The following is a 20,422-nucleotide window of genomic DNA, read 5'->3' as shown; positions in this document are numbered from 1 at the left end:
ATGAATTAGAATTCTATTCCCAGAGCCAATCTTTCATTTAAGCCAGGTCTTTAGCCATCACTGAAACTATCAGCCCCCAGAAATATTTAAGCCTACCTGGTGGAAAAAGCAAGACTGAGAAAAACAGTTTCAGCAATGCAATTCTTAAATTTTGAACTAGCTGGGTCATTGTGTGGGAGTGTCTAAACCTCTCTGAGCCTCAATTTCTTCATCTACAAAATGAAAATTATAGGATTATAGTGAGAATTAGATGAAGTAATGCAGGTCAGGAAGTTAGCACAGGGCCTGGCACAGTAAAATGCTCAACAAATATCAGCACAGATACTACTGATGCTGCTGCTGTTTCTGAAGGTGATGGTGATGGTGATAACGAAGAATGAGCAGAATCCTATATCATTAGAGTTTAAAAATCATACATAATGTCAGCCATATTCTTGTTCATTCTTTTTCTGCAAACACTAACTGCTGTTCACCTATGAATGGTACTGCTTATGGAAAATCTTTGGAAGTTTTGGCATAATACTGGAAAAAAAATCATGATTGCTTGATTTGTCTAATGTAGGTAATTTAGCGTGTTTCTTTGTACATTTGAAAACAAAAAGATGCTCAGGATTCTGAGACCAGTCCAGGAGCTACTAAGCCCCTGTCTCTTTAGCAACTAGTCCCAAGCAGGAGGATGTCCCAGGCCTAATGATGACCTGAAGGTGCAGTGACGCTGTGTTTGTTTCCTTGTTGATTTCCCTTTCCTGGCTCCAAGCTCATTTTCCCAATGCCTGCAGGAAAACAACAACCAAGGGTGCGGTAGGCCTGACTTGGCAGCCCTAAAGGTGAACAAAAGGATCCCGATTTTTGGCGTGAGCAGAAGGAAGTTCCAAGGAGCCTCAGCCCCATTCAAAACAGGGCAGATATGTCACTAACGATAATGAGTGGCTGTTCAGAGGTGAGGGGTGGGGGATGGGTACGGCTCTCCCACACGGCTCCCCACTGGCTGCTCTCGGGGTTTATGGGTCTGCTCTGCTCAAAGCCTCACAGAAAGGGCAGGCGGTGCGCTGATTTACTCCTGAGTGTAGACAGGTGGATGGTCTGCATGTGCGTCTGGGAGACAAGACCCAGGAAAAAGAAAGAAAATGTTTCTGTGCAGAAAAGCTGAGTTTCCAAACGGACTGTCACCTGAGCCTTCACACAACTGGGGACTGATCCACAACGAAGCAAAGGTAAGATGCCTGCCTAGTTTCTCCACCTGCCAGGACCCCCCACAGTTTGGGAAAACTGCCCCTGACACCCTAGTCTCTGACATCTGCCTTTACCTGAGACAAACACACACATACAATCAAGTTCTTACAGAGGCAGAAGTATCTAGCTATGTCTTTTTCAAGACCTAGAAAGGCCCCAGGACATTTGCTTTTCTTACATCCATTTTTTTTTCTTTCCTCACTGCTCCTCATATAAACCTCTTTCTTCCTTTATTCTCAGCAATGAAAAACACTTGCCATGCAAGCCAGGGTAAACATCAGCAATTCTTTTCATGGTAATTGGATTTTAGGTAGCATTATACTTTATCCCTATTCACACAAATGTTTTGTTTCATTTCTGTGGTAGGAGCAGGTATTGTCTTTGCATTTTCACCCGTGGAGAAATTTAGCTCCAGGGAAATTGTGACTTTCCCAAGGGCACATAGGTAGGTGGTCACTGGCAGCAACTCCTGCCCCCATTCCTGCCTCTTTTCAGTAGAATATTGACTGTGTTTTCTAAACAAACACCAGGCGACATTCTCTGGAACATATTCTGACAAATAGTCTGATGAGAAAATGGATTTTAGAAATTGGGACGCTCCTGGAAAATCCTGAAATAGATAGTGACAGCATTCAGTGCAATATACCCCCTTGTTATTGATTCCTGTTTACTTCCATTCTTGGGAATTGAAGACAGTTCAACAAATGCTGATAGACTATGTCCCCTGGAACCAACTCTGGGTCACATGTCAGGATGTGGTGCCAGCTCTATGCCCAGGGAGCCAGAGGCAGAGGTTGTGTGTGAGAATAGTCTCCTGGGGAGGTGAGCTTCACACATGGGCTTTGCATACGGTGAAAGCTTGCTCTGTGGGGAGAGCATTTCAGATCAGCAGAGTTCCTGAAATATATCTCAACCAGAAAACATTTACAGCAAGACGGTGGCAGTAGGGCAGAGGGGTGAAGCCTGGCCTGGGGGATTACATTGTCTGGCCTTGAATCCTGGTTCCATCTCCTACTAGTACTGCATTCTGGGGTAACTTAATTCATCCCTCTGGCCCCAGTTTACTGACATGTAAAATGAGAATAATGGGAATGCCTACCTTATAGAATTGTATTAAGGTTTAAATGAGATAATGCTATGAAGGTTTGCTGGCACATAATAAGTGCTCAGTAAATGCTCTTCAGGAAATGATTACCATCTGCCTGGGAATACAGATAGGGGGTTCCTGTCCTCGATTTCATCAAACTTTTGTGAGTTAGCTATACACAATTAACTGTGTGCTCTGTGACAAATGCTCTGGAATCTCGGAGTCAGGATCTGCTCAGTGTGTGGGAGTTGGATTCTGGGTGAAGTGGAAGAAGGCTACACAGCAGAGGGCCTGTGTGTAGAGAGGTGGCATAGAACTGTAAAAAGAGCTCTGCAGATTGGTTTTCTAATCCCAGCATGATCTCCTCCTAGATGCATAACATGACCAAGTTATTAAACGTCCCTGAGCCTCTATTTCCTCATCTATAAAATGGGGATGATACTTAACTTGAAGAACCATTGTGATGATTAGAAACAGAACACATAGAAGATGTATCCCAGGTTCCAAGCCTTACAAGGTGCCTAACTGGCAGTGGTTTTTCTTAATGATACTTTAGACCAAGTCTCAAATGAACATGGTCTCCCCTCACAATCCAGATTACAGGTGAACACCGAAGAACTGCCCCTCAGTTATTTATCTCACAGACTATTCTAAGAGGACAAAGGAGACCTCAAGTGTTTCCATGTCTTGGTTCTAGCAGATGAGCCCATTGTCAGATAAGTTAGATGGACTGTGTGATCATCTCTGCAGGTACAGCATCCTCTTTCTTTCCATTGTTCAGGAATCTGTCCACTCTTTACTAAATGAGAGAGATGAAGATTACCTACCTCTCTTGCCTTGGCAGAGCAGCCGCAGGCAGCAGATAAACCTGGATTCTGCCTTTAGGGCAACTGCCCCAAGCTTTCTCCACCCAAAGCAGCCTCTGAGTACCTGTGACCTGCCAAGTATGGGAAGCATTATACTTCCTGACTTAGCATATTCATTACAATGGATATAGATATAGACACATCAATGTAGATGTAAATATAACTATAGCTGTAGATCTATAGACCAGATGTTGCTATATAGATTTTTTTTTTTTTGGAAAATATCACAAGCTTATACAAAAGTTGCAAGTACAGTACAGTGAAAAGTATGGTAATAGAACTTTTGCACTATCTTTTTCCTGAACCATTTGAGAGTTAGCTATCAATGAGATGCCACATTATCCCCCAACACTTTGTGTGCATTTTCTATTAACAAGGACATTCTCCTCCATAACCACATTATACCCATCAAAATCAGGAAATTAACACTGATACATTATTACTATCCACTCACAGAACCCAGTACATTTTCATCAACTGTCATCTAGTCATCAGGCCAATTCAAGTTGTTTCTAATTGTCCCAACTATCCTGTATGGCCAAAGAGCACATTTCTGAGCCAAGTGTTGCATTTAGTTGTCATGTCCCTTTAGTCTGCTCTGGTATGGAACAATTTCTCCATACTATTCTCTCCTCCACTTTCATGACCTTGACACTTTTGAAGACTACAGTTTCGTGGAATGTCCTCCAGTTTGGGTTTGTCTGAATTTCTTCAGGCTTAGATTCAAGTAATGCAACCTTGACAAGAATATCACAGAAAAGATGCTATGTTCTTCTCATTGCATCCTGTCAGGTAGCAATGAGAAATTTGAGGAATCAAATTTCACTTAGCTCACTTGATTAAGGTGGTATCTGCTACAATTCTCCACAGTAAAGTTACATTGTGCGATTAATAGGTGTTCTATAGAAAAGCGGTTTGAAATTATGTAAATCTCTCATTCCCAATCAAAATTTCAAGGTATTCATTGATTAATTTATATCAGTATAAACTCATGGATTCTTTTTTTTAATTCAGTGGATTATAATCTGTTACTATCATTATTTATTTTGATACTCTGTCCCAGATTTGGCCAGTGGGTGCCCCTTCAAGCTGGCTTCTGTGTCCTTTTGGCATGTTCCCATCATTCTTTGAGAACTTCCTTAATTCCTGGTACAATGAGATGTTCTAGATTTAGAATCAACCATAAAGAACTCTTATTCCTTTTAGTGGATAATTTTTTAGAAGCCAAGATCTGGGTGTTAGATGTACTCACTGCTAATTGAGGTGTTGCTGCACCCAGGACCTCTCAATGGACAGAACTAGGACATGCGTGAGTGTGCACTGTGTGTGTGTGTGTGTGTGTGTGTGTGTGTGTGTGTGCAGACACACATCTACATTTACTTCCATATTGATCTCTGTAAATTGATAACCATAAATTCACACTGGCGCTTCCAATTCTAATCCAACACCAACAAGGTTCATACTAGATTTCTCCTCTTTCCATATTTGTGACTCCCCTCTCTGACACTGAGAAACCTGTGTCCATCATTCTTTATATACCGGCTTGTTGGATCAACCCTCTGGATATAAACACCCACCATCACCACTGCTGTCCACTTCCCCACGTAGAAGCCCTCCTCATCCTGCTTGAATTCCGAAGCTGCACGCAGGCTGCCTCTGCACAGGGATGCCTTCCTCCATCTATCAGGCTCTGCCTTGCCGTGCCTGGTCCCACCCAACTCCCCACATGGATGTCTTCCTCACCCCGCTGGGTCTCAGACTTCTGAACTGGGCAGCTGGCAGCCTCTTACACAGAAGCTGTCCTCACTCTGCTTTGGTCCTAAATCCTCTCCAACTCCTCCCACCTACCCACCCCTCTCACAAGGATGCCTACCTTGGTGGGCCCCACGTAATGGCTTTAAGGGGTGAATTATTTAGGAAGGGAAGGGAAAGAGAAGAGGTAGGGAAAGAGGACGTGATTCCAATGTTGACATTTTTAGAAACTCAAGTGTTACTCCATGACTCTTGGTGGGCATTCGTGTAGGTGTGCTATCGCTATCTTTGATTTGTTGGAGAGCAGAGCTGTCTACTCTATATGGATGGGGCAGGAAAACCCTGTACCTGGGCCTAAATGGGTGGGGTTCAATCCATTTATTGTATTACATTTGATACTGCTCTAATCTTCGTGGACATGAGCTGCTCAGGGTACTAACATTTCCGGGGTGAAAATTACTATCAGGGCAATTGCTGCTTATTTTTACACTTTGCCCGTGTTTTTAGTCAAAGTTCTCCCTCAGTCATTTATTCAAAAACATGTACGAAACCCTTACTATGTACCATGTACTGGACTGGTTTCAGAATAAAGAAACTTTTTTTAATTAGAGAAGTTGTATATGTATGAAAAATCAAACATGAATACAGGGTTCTCATAAACCACCCTATTACTAGCACTTTGCATTAGGGTGCACACTTGTTACAAATCATGAAAGAATATTTTTGTAACTGTACTATTAACTACAGTCTATTGTTTAGAATGGGATTTATTCTTTGCATTGTACAATCCTATATTATTTTTTACAAATTTTATTCTAGTGACATATAAACAATCTAAAATTTTCCCTTTTAATTGCATTTAAATATATCTCAGTGTTGTTAATTATGTTCACAATGCTGTACTACTATCACCAAAACTTATGGTCAACCCAAACAGAAACTCTGTATAATTTAAGCATTAACTCCTCATTCCCTGCCCCTACCCCATCCTCTAGTAATCTATATTCTAGAGTCTAACTCTTTGAGTTTCCTTATTCTAATTATTTCATATCAGTGACGTCATACAATATTTATCCTTTTGTGTCTGGTTTATTTCACTCACTGTGATGTCATGAAGGTTCATCCATGTTGTCACATGTATCAGAACTTCATTCCTTTTTTATGGCTGAATATTACCCCACTGTATGTTTATATCACAGTTTATTTATGCATTCATCAGTTGATGGACATTTGGGTTGCTTCTATATTTTGACAATTGTGACTAATGGTGATCTGGAGAACATAGAAATTTAAGACCTTGGTCTCTGACCGCAAGGATTTCTTGGTCTACGGAAGCAGACAAAGAGGCAAACAGTTACAGTTCCATGTGGCAAGGGCAATGACAGCTGTTTTAACAGCCCATATGTGAGGGCACCTAACCCTAGTGGAATGGTCAGGGAAGGCTCCTCAGAAAGTAGATGCTGAGGGGAATCTTGAATGGGGAGGGATTAATAGGGCCAAGAAGAGTTGGAAGCCAGGCCAAGGGAGTATATAAAAGCCCATAAGGGTGAAAAGAGTGGCGAATTTTGGAAGCTAACTCAGTGTAGTTGGTGCCAGGGCTGGAGGCAAGGGGAAAGCCTAAAAAGGCAAGCAAAGGTGAAAGACAGGTGAGGCTGGTCAAGATGGGCTACACATGCTGTGCCAATAGGGCAAGGTTTTTGATGTTAAGAGATTCTTGAGACAGATTTTCTGGGTTCAAATTTTGTCTCTGCCATGTCTTAAGTATGTGGTCTTAGGCAAGTTACTTCTCTGTCCCTCAGCTTCCTTGTCTGTAAACTGGAGATTATAATATTTACCCCCTAGGATGATTACACTGGTTCCTTTATAGTGCACAGAAAAATGCATAGCATAAGATAAGGATATAATAAACACTAGGTGTCATTATTATTTCTTAATAGGCCAATCGAAAAAGGGGCTAGGCTTCTATGTTCAGCTTATTTGAACACCATAATTACATAGAAGCTTGAATAAAGAGTTAGATCTTGTAGGTTTGTACAGGTTAGTGTGTTGCCCCAACACATCTCAGAGTAATCTGGACAGAAGATATAAAAAGTGTTTGCAAAGTTCCCTTGAGGGACTGGGGAAAAGGTGGAAACATTAAACCTAAGAAAGACCTGATGTTTTCGTAAGCACTGGGGACTGCCAAGTTGATGGGCCAGGCCTTCAGTCTTTGAGCTTACTCTCATGAAACTTATTCCTGCAGAGAAGAAGCCAAGTCCACTTATAATTATGCCTAAAAGTTGCCCCCAGACAGTCCCTTTTGTGGCTCAGATGTGGCCTCTCTCTCTAAGCCAACTCCACAGGTGAACTCACAGGCTCTCCCTCCTCTGTGGGACATGACTTCCAGGGGTGTAAATCTCCCTGGCAACATGGGACATGATTCCCAGGATGAGCTCCTGACATCATGGGACTGAGAAAGACTTCTTGACCAGAAGGAGGAAAGGAATGAAACAAAGTAAAGTTTCAATGGCTGAGAGATTTCAAATAGAGTGGAGAGGTTATTGTGGAGGTTATTCTTATGTATTACATAGATATCCTTTTTCAGTTTTTGGTGTACTGGAGTAGCTAGAGGGAAATACCTAAAACTGTTCACTGTAATCCAACAGGCTTAATTCTTGAGGATGATTGTATAACTATATAGCTTTCAAAGTGTGACCGTGTGATTATGAAAACCTTGAATAAGTGACTGATGCTCCCTTTATCCAGCGTATGGACAGATGAGTAGGAAAATAAAGACAAGAGAGAAATAAATAATGGGGGGTGATGGGAATATGGGATGTTTTGGGTGTTCTTTTTTACGTTCATTTTATTCTTATTTTAATTGTTTTGAAGTAATTAAAATGTTCAAATATCAATTTTGATGATGAATGCACAACTATATGATGATACTGTAAACCACTGATTGTACACTTTGTATGATTATAAGGAATGTAAATATATATTATATTATCAATAGAATTGCATTAAATAAATGGGAGAGGGGGCTAGAGCACTAGCAAAGCGAAAGCACCAAAAAAACATAAACATCAGTTAGAATAGAGAGAAATTAAAACTAAAAAAAAAAATTAGCATTTCAAAAGAAGTTCAGAAGTAATTATCTTGAGAAAAATCAGAACTTGGATTTCTGTAAGTGGATTTTTTGGCTTAATGCTGATTTCTTCTGATTTGGGAATGAAGATGATAAGCACCACAATCCCTTCATTGTTTCGGTTTCTAAAGGTCCTTACATTGCCCTGTACCCTGAGGAGACCCTCTTTCTTCTATTGGTTTCCATCCCACCATGACCAGTTAGGAGTGGCCTTTGTGTGCCACTCCTAACTCATGGGGTTCCAGGTCACAAACAATTGCCACGACTGTCCTGAGAAATCCAGATCCAAACCAATCTCCAACACCAGAGCCAAAGAAGATCATCTTGAAATTCAGTGATCTCTAGAAAATTCTGTCTCCTGGCTGTGTGAGCAGAGTGGAAGGTGGGGGAAGGTCTTGAGGCTGTTCTAAGAGACTGTTTGAAACAGAAGTTGGCTGCTCCTCGATGAAGTCCCCTCTCTGCCCTACAGCCACATCCTCTTACAGCCAGAGAAATAAAAAATGGAAGCTCAGCAATGGCCACAAAGTCCGGCTTTTATTCCTCAACATGTTGGGCCACTGATTCTGGGGAAAATGGTTAACAGAATTGTGGAAGGGAAAAAAGGTCTATGACTTATACAGAAAATCTCCACATCTCAGAGTTTCCTAGAAATGCTAGAAAACTAAATTTCAGCACTTGAATTTTATTTTAAGACTCTAGCCTAGGAAAACAAATAAATGAGAAAATAAGCTCAGAGCTTGGTCAAGCTCTCAAAGATTGTCTCAAAGATTGGCTGAAACATTCTCTGCTAAATTGTAAAGAACCTGTAACTCTACCAACAGTATAAGGAAATTACTTCCTAAAAGAAATAAGACTAATATCATATTGAAGATACAGAAATGTAACAAAGAAATGCAATGGCATTATGTTTAATTGCTCAATTATCTTTATTGTGGTAACATAAAATTTGCCACTTTAACCATGTTTAGTTACACAATTCAGTGGCATTAGTTATATCTACAACATTGTGCGACCATCAACACCATCCATTAAAGTAATTTTTTTCACCACCCCAAACAGAAACTCTGTCTCCATTACATAATACCCAAATATTATTACTTTTTTGTGCTACTAAAACCTTTCAAGTGTGTGGTTCTTCACAGATGGCAGGTGCGCCGCAGGTGGTATGTGAGAGGCTTTCAAGAGGCATGTTCATTGGCATGCACCAGACAGTATAGAAATAGACCCAGCAAGAGGCAAAATTCAGGGTCAAAACCTGCATCAGGTGAAGCGTCCACATAACCTCAGGTTCTGGCACGGGAAGAAGAGAGGAAATGAAGCATGGAGGGCCTTTCCGCCCTCCTTCCTGACTACCTGCCCAGGAGGCCAGTGCTGGCTGCCGGGCAGTTCCTGCATTTTACAGCTTCCTCTACTTCTGAACACACAAGTTCACTTCATCTCCATGGGGGTCTTAATTTACTCATCTGTAAAATTGGAACAATAAAGAAAGAATAGTGAGTGATTTTTCTAAACTATAAAACAGATGTGCATTTGTATTTATGTGTATACTCTTTCATTACACAGGGAAAGTGTGGTGGCTGCAACTGGAACATGGAAAGTAGAACAGTGGTCACAAACTATATGGCCAGTTTCTGGTCAACACAGTGTTATTCAATTTTTATTTTAGCCACCAACATCTAACAATTGGGAGATTTCACACAAAAACCCTATTCTCACATTCATTCCCTCATTCACTCACTCAACAAATGTGGATTGGGTGACAGTCCTCTGACAGGAACTGTTCTGGATTCTAGGGATACAGAAGAGGGGAGATGGGCAACAGCCCAGTAGATGGAGAAATACGTGCTATCAATAAAGCAGGGTTGGGGAATAGAGAGTGACAATGGGGTAGGGGACAATGTTACCCCCTCACTTCAGGCCTGGCTATTAGAGGCATTTGAGCTTGTGAGCTCTGCAGTAGTATAACAAGAGATGTAAACAAGAACTTAAATAAGAAACAGGGGAAATATAAATAAGAATAGGATGACAAAACCAGAGAAAATGAGAATGAAGTATAGATGCCACAGAAGCATTGTGGTTAATATAGTTGGGCTTCAGATTTAACTTTGAGCTTCCTGGCAACCACAACAAAAGGGAGATATGCTCAGTGACACCATCCTCATTTCAGAAAGGAAGAATTAAAACCACTCCCCATAAAAAATAAAATAAAATAAAAATTAGAAAAAAAAACAAACAAAAAAACATTCCTTAAGAGGCACAAAGCTTTCCTCATCTGAACCTGAAACCTAAATTGACCTTGCTGGTCTTTATAAAGGGAACACTGAGTGAAACAGTGATCCTCACCAATATATACACAACAAATGTAGTTTGGGAATTCCCATTGTTTCAGACCTTCATTCCAAGAACCTTTATTGAAATACTTAATTAAGCACTAGAGATTTTTTTTTTAATGCCCATCATTTTTTACCTAGAGCCCATAGATAAGAGATGAGGGCATCTCTCATGTAAACTAAACTTGGTGATGGTTGCTTTGTGAGAGGCCAGGATAATGCAACGCAGACCCATTGCTCCTGCTGATCTCAATTCACAGAGTAGTAAGAAGAATGGACAGAGCTTCTATCGTTCAAACTATTTTCCTTCTATAAATCTATCTGCTCTCTGCTGGTTACACAGAAAGAAGGTAAAGATTATAATTAGAGGTTCTTTGTGATAATGTAAAATTGTGCCTCAGTTGAACCACTCCTTTTATTAAAAGGCAATTCTGTGTCTCTTGACCTTTCCATTTTTAAGTGGATAAATCCCCCTTCTCTTTTCTGGAACAGCCCAGTGGGAAACAGCAATGGTTGTATACTGACTCTGATGAGGGGGTATACCCACCCAAGGGAAGGAAATTCCTAAATCCCTTTTTTCATTCTACGCACAAGAGACTCTGCTACACTCCTGAGTTGGTGACCAGGGACTGGGAAATGTAGGCTGTCTTCTGGAATGTTCCTGGGGATCACTTCTCCTGGATTCTTAGTTTGTCATAGTACTATTGTGTGTCACAGCTTCAGAGTATATCCATGCTTTCAAATGTGTCATCTGCCCCAGAAGAAAATACACAAGAAAAAATATAGTTAAGGCTAATTTTCTTACCTTATTTTTTGGCCCAGATACTGCCTGGCTGATCCCTTATTATCTGGATTATCTTTTGGCTCTCTGAAGATTTTGTGGGTTCTCTTTCCTGCTGTTGGCAAGAAACAAGGTGTTGTCTGAAAGCCAGAACCAAAGCATTACTTCTCCCTCCCTTTTTTGAAAACTGAGAAGCGTATTTTGACCTTACTCAAACTTCCTCCAGTGCCTCACCTCACCACTCTGTGACTCTGAGTAAATATGCCCTTTGAGCCAACCTCACAGAACTGGTTCTCTGGATTTGTCACAATGACCTTCCAAAAATGCCCTGAGCTTGCCCTGGCACAAGCCTCGCCATCTCTGCTTGGCTATCTCTGGCCAAAAGGCCCTTCTGGTGCTCAGCTAACCTACCTTACCTGAGATACTATCCAAGTCACTTGACATGGAGTCCTGTTTGGTTCTGGAGTGGTACAGCCCAGGAGTTCCCAGGGATTTGCTACCAGGTACCCAGCTGTATTTTCTGACAATTGTCTAAATTTCTTATCATGGACTATAAACAAATTTATAGACATATATTGGCATGTGTATATTAAATACTTCAATATATATACTACATACTTTCAACTTAAATTACTTTTCATTTATTGCTTTTATCACTAAAATGCACTACAGAACATGGTAAGTTCAATCTACCCACAGGATTTGGGGTTGGGGGTAGTTTTTAAGATTTTTAGAGAAAATTTCATTGTAGAGTATAAAAATTCATCACCAGCTAATGCTGAATGCTAGGAAATACACTTTGCCCCAGTGCTTTGTGTTCGGTAGGTCCTTAATTCATGGAATAATAATAATCATTTTCACTAGCTGAGTTCTGCCATGTGTCAGGTACTGTCAAGCTCTTTGTATGATTTGGCTTATCTTGTTTAATTCTCAAATTCTGAAAAATACTATTATCTCCATTTTTTTCAGGCACAGAAGCTGAGGTTTAAAGAGATGAAATAACTTGCCCAAAGTCACCAAAGAATAAGCAGTAGGACCTGGATTTGAAACCAGGTCTCATGAACCAGAGTTTCTAGCAGGAGGGAGGAGGGACTTGAGAAGGGGAAATGAGGGGGAAGAGGTCTTGAGCAACCATTTCTACATGTCCTTGTGAGCTTTCTGACCCACTCTTTGTATCCATACTGTGGCATTTGTCTGATTAATAACAAAGAACTGCTTTTCTTAGAATCTACATTGTTCACAATCTCTGCCTATTCTGGTTGAAACCAGATAAAATTATACAATAACGAGATTTCTCAACCTTGGCATTATTGGCACTTGGGGTCAGATAATTTTTTGTTGGGGGGCTTTCCTGTAAATTGTAGGATATTAGCAGCATCCCCGGTTTCTACCCACTAGCTTCTAGTAGCATCATGTCCCAAGTTGTGACACCCAAAAATGAGTCTAGACAATGTCAAATGTCCCCTTGTGGGAGGGCCTGGGGAGGGGACAAAAGTGCCCCCATGGAGAGATTCTGCACTAGATATGCCCGGAAGTGAGGGAAGTTTTAAGTTCCACAGAGATGAAGCATACACAGATGCTTCCATGGGCATGGCTGGGAGGTCTTGGAATTCTTTATTTGGAGCAAACCTTCTGACAGTCAGCAGCACTCTGGCCTCAAACTAAGCAGGAAAGCCTAACACTCTAACCAGAGCAAGGAAACTTTAGGTTCCACAAGCTGATCAGTGCCTCTGGAGGCTGCTTACATCCACTTAGCTTGCAGACAGGTGGAACAAAAGGGTCCCTCCAGACAGACCCAAGAAACATGACTGGTTCCCTATCATCACCATTATGGGGAAGCTGTGTATTTCTGGTAAGTAGCCCTTTCTCCAAGTCATCTCAGTATCATTCATTTAACCTCAAGCCTAAAGTATTAAAGGATAATCATGCCAGATATGACTTTAGGGTCAAACTGGTTCTAGCCAGTTATCACAAGGTGGCCAGAGGCCAGTTGGCTTAAGAGCTCTTTGGACCAGTTTGCACACTGCTTTCAAGTTTAGAATTTTGACATGAACTCCAATGTCATATGACAGGTTTTTTACCAAGAGAGAGGGGAAGAGACCAAAGCTCAATCAAAGGAGTTTTCTGCAAGGCTATGCACAGACGGGCTGAAGCCTAAGATGGCGGCACACTGAGCAGAGGAAGGGGTGTAGGTTATACAGGATGGTTGATGGGAAATAGGGAAGGGGGGTGGATTTTCTTTGTCTAGCTTGGGAGTGGGAAGTTGGCAGGTTTTCATTGGTTGGTTTAGAAGTGGAGGGCTAAGTGGGGAGTTGACAGCTTTTTATTGTCGAGCTGAAACTGTAAACGCCACCATAGCCATGCCGGGTTGCAACTGCAGGACAGCAGATATTGGGTAAAGGGAGCTCATGGCATCATTACAGCTACCGGAGGGCAAAAAGGCATGGCCTGGGGTGGGCTTGTTGGATTTCCTGGACATCATGGGTGGTGAAAGCTTCTTGGAATATTTGCTAGGGGTTGGTCACATCATGTGGGAAGGGGTTCTGTCTAACCTTCCAGCCTTTAGCTTTCAATTCTCTTGGGATGCTGAAGGGTGAAGGTCTGTTTTCTGAATCTGCTGTGGGCTGGTGCAAAGTGTAGAGCTGTCCCCACATTTCGTCACAGGGCAGTGGCTGGTGTTTTTGCCGGAGGAGTAGCATGTCGCAACAGCTTGATTTGTCATTGTTTGGATGCTTTTGTGAACAAAGCTGGTTAAAAGTTTTAATAGACAGAGCCCCAAAATGAGGAATAGTATAATTATGAGAAGGGGTGCTAGAAGGGGAATTAGCAATAGGAGTATGCAGGATTTGGGACAATGGGGTAGAGAGGCCTGGTTAATGATGCATAAGTCTTGAAGCAGCTTTTGAACTGGTAAAATGGGGGTATTATGAGGAGAATTAGTTGGTTTTAAGGGTCCTGCTGGTAGGAGACATTTAACAATGGTTTCAATTCCTTGGAGGGCATCAGGGGGTATTGGGGTTAGGGGACTGGGGGTGAACAGGAAAGGAGGTGGGTCCCTAAGGTGAATAGCAGTTGGTACATGGTGGACCATGACAATGGGAGTTTCTGTGTTCCATATTTTAGGGTCAACAAGAAAGGAAGAGAAAGGGACAGAGGGGGTTTGGTAGGGTCCGTTGAAGAGATTCTATTGACTAAAGACAGAAGGAAGATGCCTGATGTGGTTTGTGGAGAAGAAATGTGTATTTGGGCTTTAACAATCATTTTAGAGATCAGGGCAGATGAATTATAGTTCAGGGATTTCAGGTATTCCCCTCTGTCCACTCCATTATCCCAGAAAGCAAAAAGGAGAGTATCATCATTAATTAAAATCATCCCATAAATCCTAATTTCTTGGTTACAATTCCTCCCTCTCCTTTGATAATTATCTCTTAATTTTGAAGGATAACTGGGCAACAACTGTCTAACTGCTTCAAAGCTGAAAAGGGGTGATTTTATTAAGTAGCAAAGAGAGATACAATGAAACTAGTTGTTGTTCTTGGAGATTTCGGTATCTCTGGGTTTCAGAGCTTCTCTGGCATTAGAACAATCTGGAGGTTTCAAGTCTCTGAAAAACAAACTTAATAAGTAAAAATTTTTAGAGCACAGGATATTTTTCAGGGTTTCCAGGAAAACTTTTGGTTGGGGGTTGCCATATTGTGGTAGTTTGTAATGTCTGGCTGAAACTTGTATGAGAGTAAGCTCCAGAATGACCTCTCAACATGATTTGAAATTTCTTAGCCATTGAAACTCGTTCTTTTCCTCCTTTTGGTCAATTAATCCATGATGCCAGGACCAAGTTCACCCTTGGAACTTATGTCTCATTTTACCAGGGCCAGTTATGTCCCACAATGCCAGGGCCTGGCTTATGCCCCTGGAAATCATGTCCCACATTAGGAGGAAGTTCAGAGTTTGGCTTAGAGAGAAACCACATTTGAGCAACAGCAGAGATTTTCTTGAGATGACACTTAGGCACTAATCAAAAGTAGATTTTAGTTTGTTATTACAGAAATATGTCTCATAACAGCAGGCCTTAAAATTGAAGTATTGGCCTATTAAATTGGGAGCCCCTCTTGCCTAAGAAAGTGTCCAGAATTCCCTAAGTGGGGAAATTTAATAGTTCCATTTTTCCCAGTCCCTCAAGAGACTTTGCAAACATTTTTTTCCTTTTCTGCCCAAAATATTCTGAAGTGCATCATTGCATAACATTAATTTGTACAGAATATTAAGATTTTATTTTTTGTTCTGGGTTCTATATCAAATAAAGCTGAATTAGGTTGTTTAAAATAACTGACGAGACAGATTAAATTAGATAGCGTGCCACAGAAAACAAATTTTGGACAAAAATAAACATTTTTCTTTTTATCTTACACAAAGGTTAAAGCTTTAAAATACAATGTTCTTCACCTTGTATATTTATTTACTTTACTTTTAACCAGATGCGTTTCAACCCACCTTTAATCAGAGCTGGATCTTTTAAATTTTTTTTTTTAACACTTGCTGTATGGACCCATGCTAACTTTCATGGCTGGAGAACTAAATTTGAGTTTCAGGTGTCACACAGACATTTAGAGTTCCAGGGAACCACTAGGCTATACAAAGAGTAAAGCATTTCAGAATTTAAAGATAATAAAGCTTATGATTTGAACTTTAATTTTTATAAGCAGTTTTAAATGAAGCTACTTTAGAAATATAAACATTAGGTAGTTGTTTTATACTAACAGTCATAGCAGAACTTTTGTTCTGTTTCACTTTTATACATTTGCCAGAATTATGTTAATTATCATATAAAATACTCTATATATATTTGTCTTGCCTTTTCTTTAAAGTCTTTCCTTGTTACAATGGAGCTCTGACCTATAGCTGGCCACATATACTTTTAGAGAAATATTAGAGCAAAGCTGTACAACTGATAATTTGGTGGTTTCTATAATCTGTAGTTTTTTTAAAAAAACTTTTTAAATATAATTTATATAAAATATAAATATAACATATACAAAAAAGCAATAAATTTCCAAGTACGTTTTCACAAGTAGTTATAGAACAGATTTTAAAGTTCAGTAGACTTATCTGGTCCAGGGACCCATCTGGAGGTTGTAAGATTCTGGAAAGTTACCCTAGTTCATGCAATCTTTGTAGAATCTTATATAATGCCCTAGATATTCTTTAGGATTGACAGGAATGGTTTTGGTTTTGGTTTGGCGAATTATGATAGGTAGCAATGTCTAATTGAAGCTTGTGTAAGAGTGACCTCCAGAATAGGCTCTTGACTCTATTTGAACTCTCAGCCACTGATACCTTATTTCATATACTACTTTTCCCCATTTTGATCAGGATGGCATTGTTGATACCATGATGCCAGGGCAAGGCTCATCCCTGGGAGTCATCTCCCAGCCACCAGACTTTCACCCCTGGATGTCAGGTACCATGAAGCAGAGAGGGCAATGATTTTACTTACAGAGTTGGGCTTAGAGAGAGTAAGGCCACATCTGAGCAACAAAAGAGGTCCTCCAGAAGTAACTCTTAGGCATACCTATATGTAGGCTAACCTTCTCCACTACATACATAAGTTTCACAAGAGCAAGCCTCAAGATCAAGGGCTTGGCCTATTGATTTGGGTGTCCCTAATGTTTGACACAGTATCAAGGGTTTCCCCAGTGGTAAAGTTTAATAGTTCCATATTTTTTCTCCCATCCCACAAGGGACTTTGTGAATACTTTTTAATTATCTGCTTAATATGCTCTGGGATGTTCCAGGCATTACATTAACCTATACAGGATTAAAGGCCCTCATTCTTATTCTGGATTCCCTGTGTTTGGATTGGTTAAATGATCTATCCAGACAGGGTAAATTGATTATGTGCTACTGAAAATTTAGATTCTGGACAAATAAACCTTTCTTCCTATGGTCTCAAAATGTAGGTGAAGTTCTGAAATATAGACAATGTCTTCCTTACCCCTGTATTTTGAATTGCCTTAACCCCAACCTGGTCAGTGTCATTCTTATTTCTAAATATCAGGTTGTACATAATGTAAACAGCCTCTAAAATCCAGAAATAACAATTACCTCTTCAGACTAAATGTGACTGCTATAAGAGCTTACAATCTAGGCCCCAGTTTTCTTATAAGTATTTTCTAAATGAGATCATACAACATTTGCTCTTTTGTTTCTGGCTTATTTTGCCGCACCAAATGTCCCCCAGGTTCATTCACATTGCATACCTCACAACTTCATTTCTTTTTGTAACAGCACAATGTTTGATCAAAAGTATACACCAGGGCAGGCCACGGTGGCTCAGCAGGCAGAGTTCTCACCTGCCATACTGGAGACTGGGGTTTGATTCCCAGTGCCTACCCATAAAAAAATATATATATATATATATACACCATCGTTCACCAATCTACTTCTCAGTCAGTGCATCTTTCAGCCACCTCCAACTACTGGACCTCATGTATAATGTCCAAAGTTAACAGCCCATCAACACTCCCAATTTTAGATCATTCCACTGTTCCCAAGAGAAATATAACCAATAATCACATGCTTACCAAATAGAAAATCCAAACCTCCCCCTAATTCTTGTCCCTCCCCCCATTATGTACCCCTGGTATTGCTGCAGTACTGTTGATGTTTCCCTGTTAAAAATAGCCCATAGCATGCAAAAGCATTTTCCCCCCCTTACCCCCAAATCATACACTCTGTACAAGATTCATACCTTCACAGTAGTCCATGCAAGAGCTTATTTATATTTATAGCATTAATCGGTAGGATACATAAGTCTACATAACCCCTTTCAATCATGTTCACCTTCAATATGGTAATATTATTTATAGAACCACTAGTGAACCACCTTCACTTCTATTTATTCTCTTACAGTTAAGTTCAATCTCATTAGCTAACTGTTCACCCTTTTCAAACTTTCATGTAACTCTGGGTTCCCTATAGTCTGTATTATAAGCTTCTGATTTTACCTTAACCATGGTCATAAAAGTGGAATCATACAGTATCTATCCTTTTGTGTCTGGCTTATATCACTCAGTATTATGTCTTTAGGGCTCATCCATCTTGTCATGTGGTTCAGGACGTCATTTCATCTTACTGCTGCATAATACTCCATCATCCGTATATACCTCATTTTGTTAATCCACTTGTCTTTTGATGGGCACTTGGATTGTTTCCATCTTTTGGCAGTTGTTAATGCTGCTGTGGATGTCGGTGTGCAAATGTCTGTATGTCACTGCTTTCAGCTCTTCTGGGTACATACTGAGTAGTGGTATTTCTGGGTCATAGGGCAATCCGGTATTTGGTTTCCTGAGGAACTGCCAGACTGTCTTCCATAATGTCTATACCAATATACATTCTCAACAACAGTGCATACATGTCCCAATTTCTCCACATCCTCTCCAAAATTTGTAGTTTCCTATTTGTTTAACAGCAGCCATTTCTATAGGTGTGAGGTGGTATCTCATTGTAGTCTTGATCTGCAGTTCCTTTATGGCTAATGAAAATGAGCATCTCTTCATGTGCTTTTGAACCATCTGTATTTGTTCTTCAGAAAAATGTCTATTCATATCTTTAGCCCATTTTATAATTGGGTTGTTTGTTCTTTTCTTGTTGAGTGGTATGATCTCTTTATGTACACAGGATATCAAACCTTCATCCATTGTGTGATTTCCAAATATTTTCTCCTATTGGCTACCTCTTAAACTTTTTGGCAAAGTCTTTTAAGGCACAAAAGCATTTGATTTTGAAGAGTTCCCATTTATCTTTTTTTTCTTTTGTTACCAAATATATTTGCTGTATTTTAGCACCTTACTCCTAGGTCTTAAAGATGTTTTCCTACATTTTCTTCTAGGAGTTTTATGGTACTGGTTCTTATATTTAGGTGTTGATCCTATTTGAGTTCAATTTTTTATATGGTATAAGGTAAGGGTCCTCCTTTATTCTTTAGGCTACTGATATCCAGTTCTCCCATGCCCATTTATTGATGAGACTATTTTGTCCCAGTTCAGTAGATTTGGGGGCCTTGCTGAAGATCAGTTTACCATAGATTTGGTGGTCTATTTCTGCACTCTCAATTAGATTCCATCAGTCAATACTTCTATCTTTGTGCCAGTACCATGTTGTTTTGAACACTGTGGCTTTATAATAAGTTTTATCCTTGTCTCATTCCTACTCTTAGGGGGAAAGCTTTCAGTCTCTCACCATTGAGTATGATGCTGGCTATGGGTTTTTTCTGTATGCCATTTATCATTTTGAGGAAGTCAGCTTTGATTCCTACATTTTGAAGTGTTTTTATCAGAAAAAGATGTTAAATTTTGTTAAATGCTTTTTCAGCATCAATCGAGATGATAATGTGATTTTTCCATTTCAATTTGTTAATGTGCTGTATTACATTAATTGATTTTCTTGTGTTGAACCATCCTTGAATTACCAGCATAAACTCCACTTGATCATTGTAAATAATTCTTTTTTTTATTAATTAATGGAAAAAAAGAAATTAACCCAACATTTAGAAATCATACCATTCTACATATGCAATCAGTAATTCTTAACATCATCACATAGGTGTATAATTCTTTTAATGTGCTGTTGGATTCTATTTGCTAATATTTTATTGAGAATTCTTGCATATACGTTCGTGAAGGAAATTGGTCTGTTTTCCTTTCTTGTAGCATCTTTACCTGGTTATTGTTGAAAAGTCTATTGCTCCCTTCAGTTTTGCCAATGTCTGTCTCATGTACACTGGAGCTCCTTGACTGGGAGCATAGACATTTATGATTATTTCTTCTTGGTTAATTGTCCCTTTTACTAATATATAATGTTTTTCTTTGTCTCTTATTATGTCTTTACATTTAAAGTCCATTTGGTCTGATATTAATATAGATGCTCCTGCTTTCTTTTAGTTACAGCTTGCATGAAACATCTCTTTCCATGCTTTCACTTTCAATCTATTTATATCCTGTGTTCAAGATGCATCTCGTATGAAGCATATAGCTGGATTATATTTCTTAATTCATTCTGCCAATCTTTATCTTTTAATTGGTAAGTTTAGTCTGTTGACATTTACAGTTATCACTGTAAAGACATTTCTTGAATCCACTATCTTATCCTTTGGATTTCATTTATCAGCTTTGTATATTCATTTCCCTCTTTCTTTTCTTACCCTTTAAGTTACCCTTACTGGTATTCTTCAATTTTGTGTCCTCCAGG

General features: G+C 39.8%; 1 protein-coding gene across 1 annotated transcript in view; it reads left to right on the top strand.

Annotated features, from left to right (window-relative positions):
- Nucleotides 1-797: 797 nt before the first annotated feature.
- The window catches only part of LNX1 (ligand of numb-protein X 1), a 219,026-nt gene continuing 199,401 nt past the window's right edge, over nucleotides 798-20,422 (top strand). The window contains exon 1 of the mRNA XM_077136861.1: nucleotides 798-1,214. The gene's annotated coding sequence lies outside the window, so the exon portion shown is untranslated. The remainder of the gene's footprint in view (nucleotides 1,215-20,422) is intronic.

The sequence above is a fragment of the Tamandua tetradactyla genome, chromosome 19 (genome assembly GCF_023851605.1).
Source record: "Tamandua tetradactyla isolate mTamTet1 chromosome 19, mTamTet1.pri, whole genome shotgun sequence".
NCBI classification, from domain to species: domain Eukaryota; kingdom Metazoa; phylum Chordata; class Mammalia; order Pilosa; family Myrmecophagidae; genus Tamandua; species Tamandua tetradactyla.
This window is presented reverse-complemented; position numbering and strand designations above follow the sequence as displayed.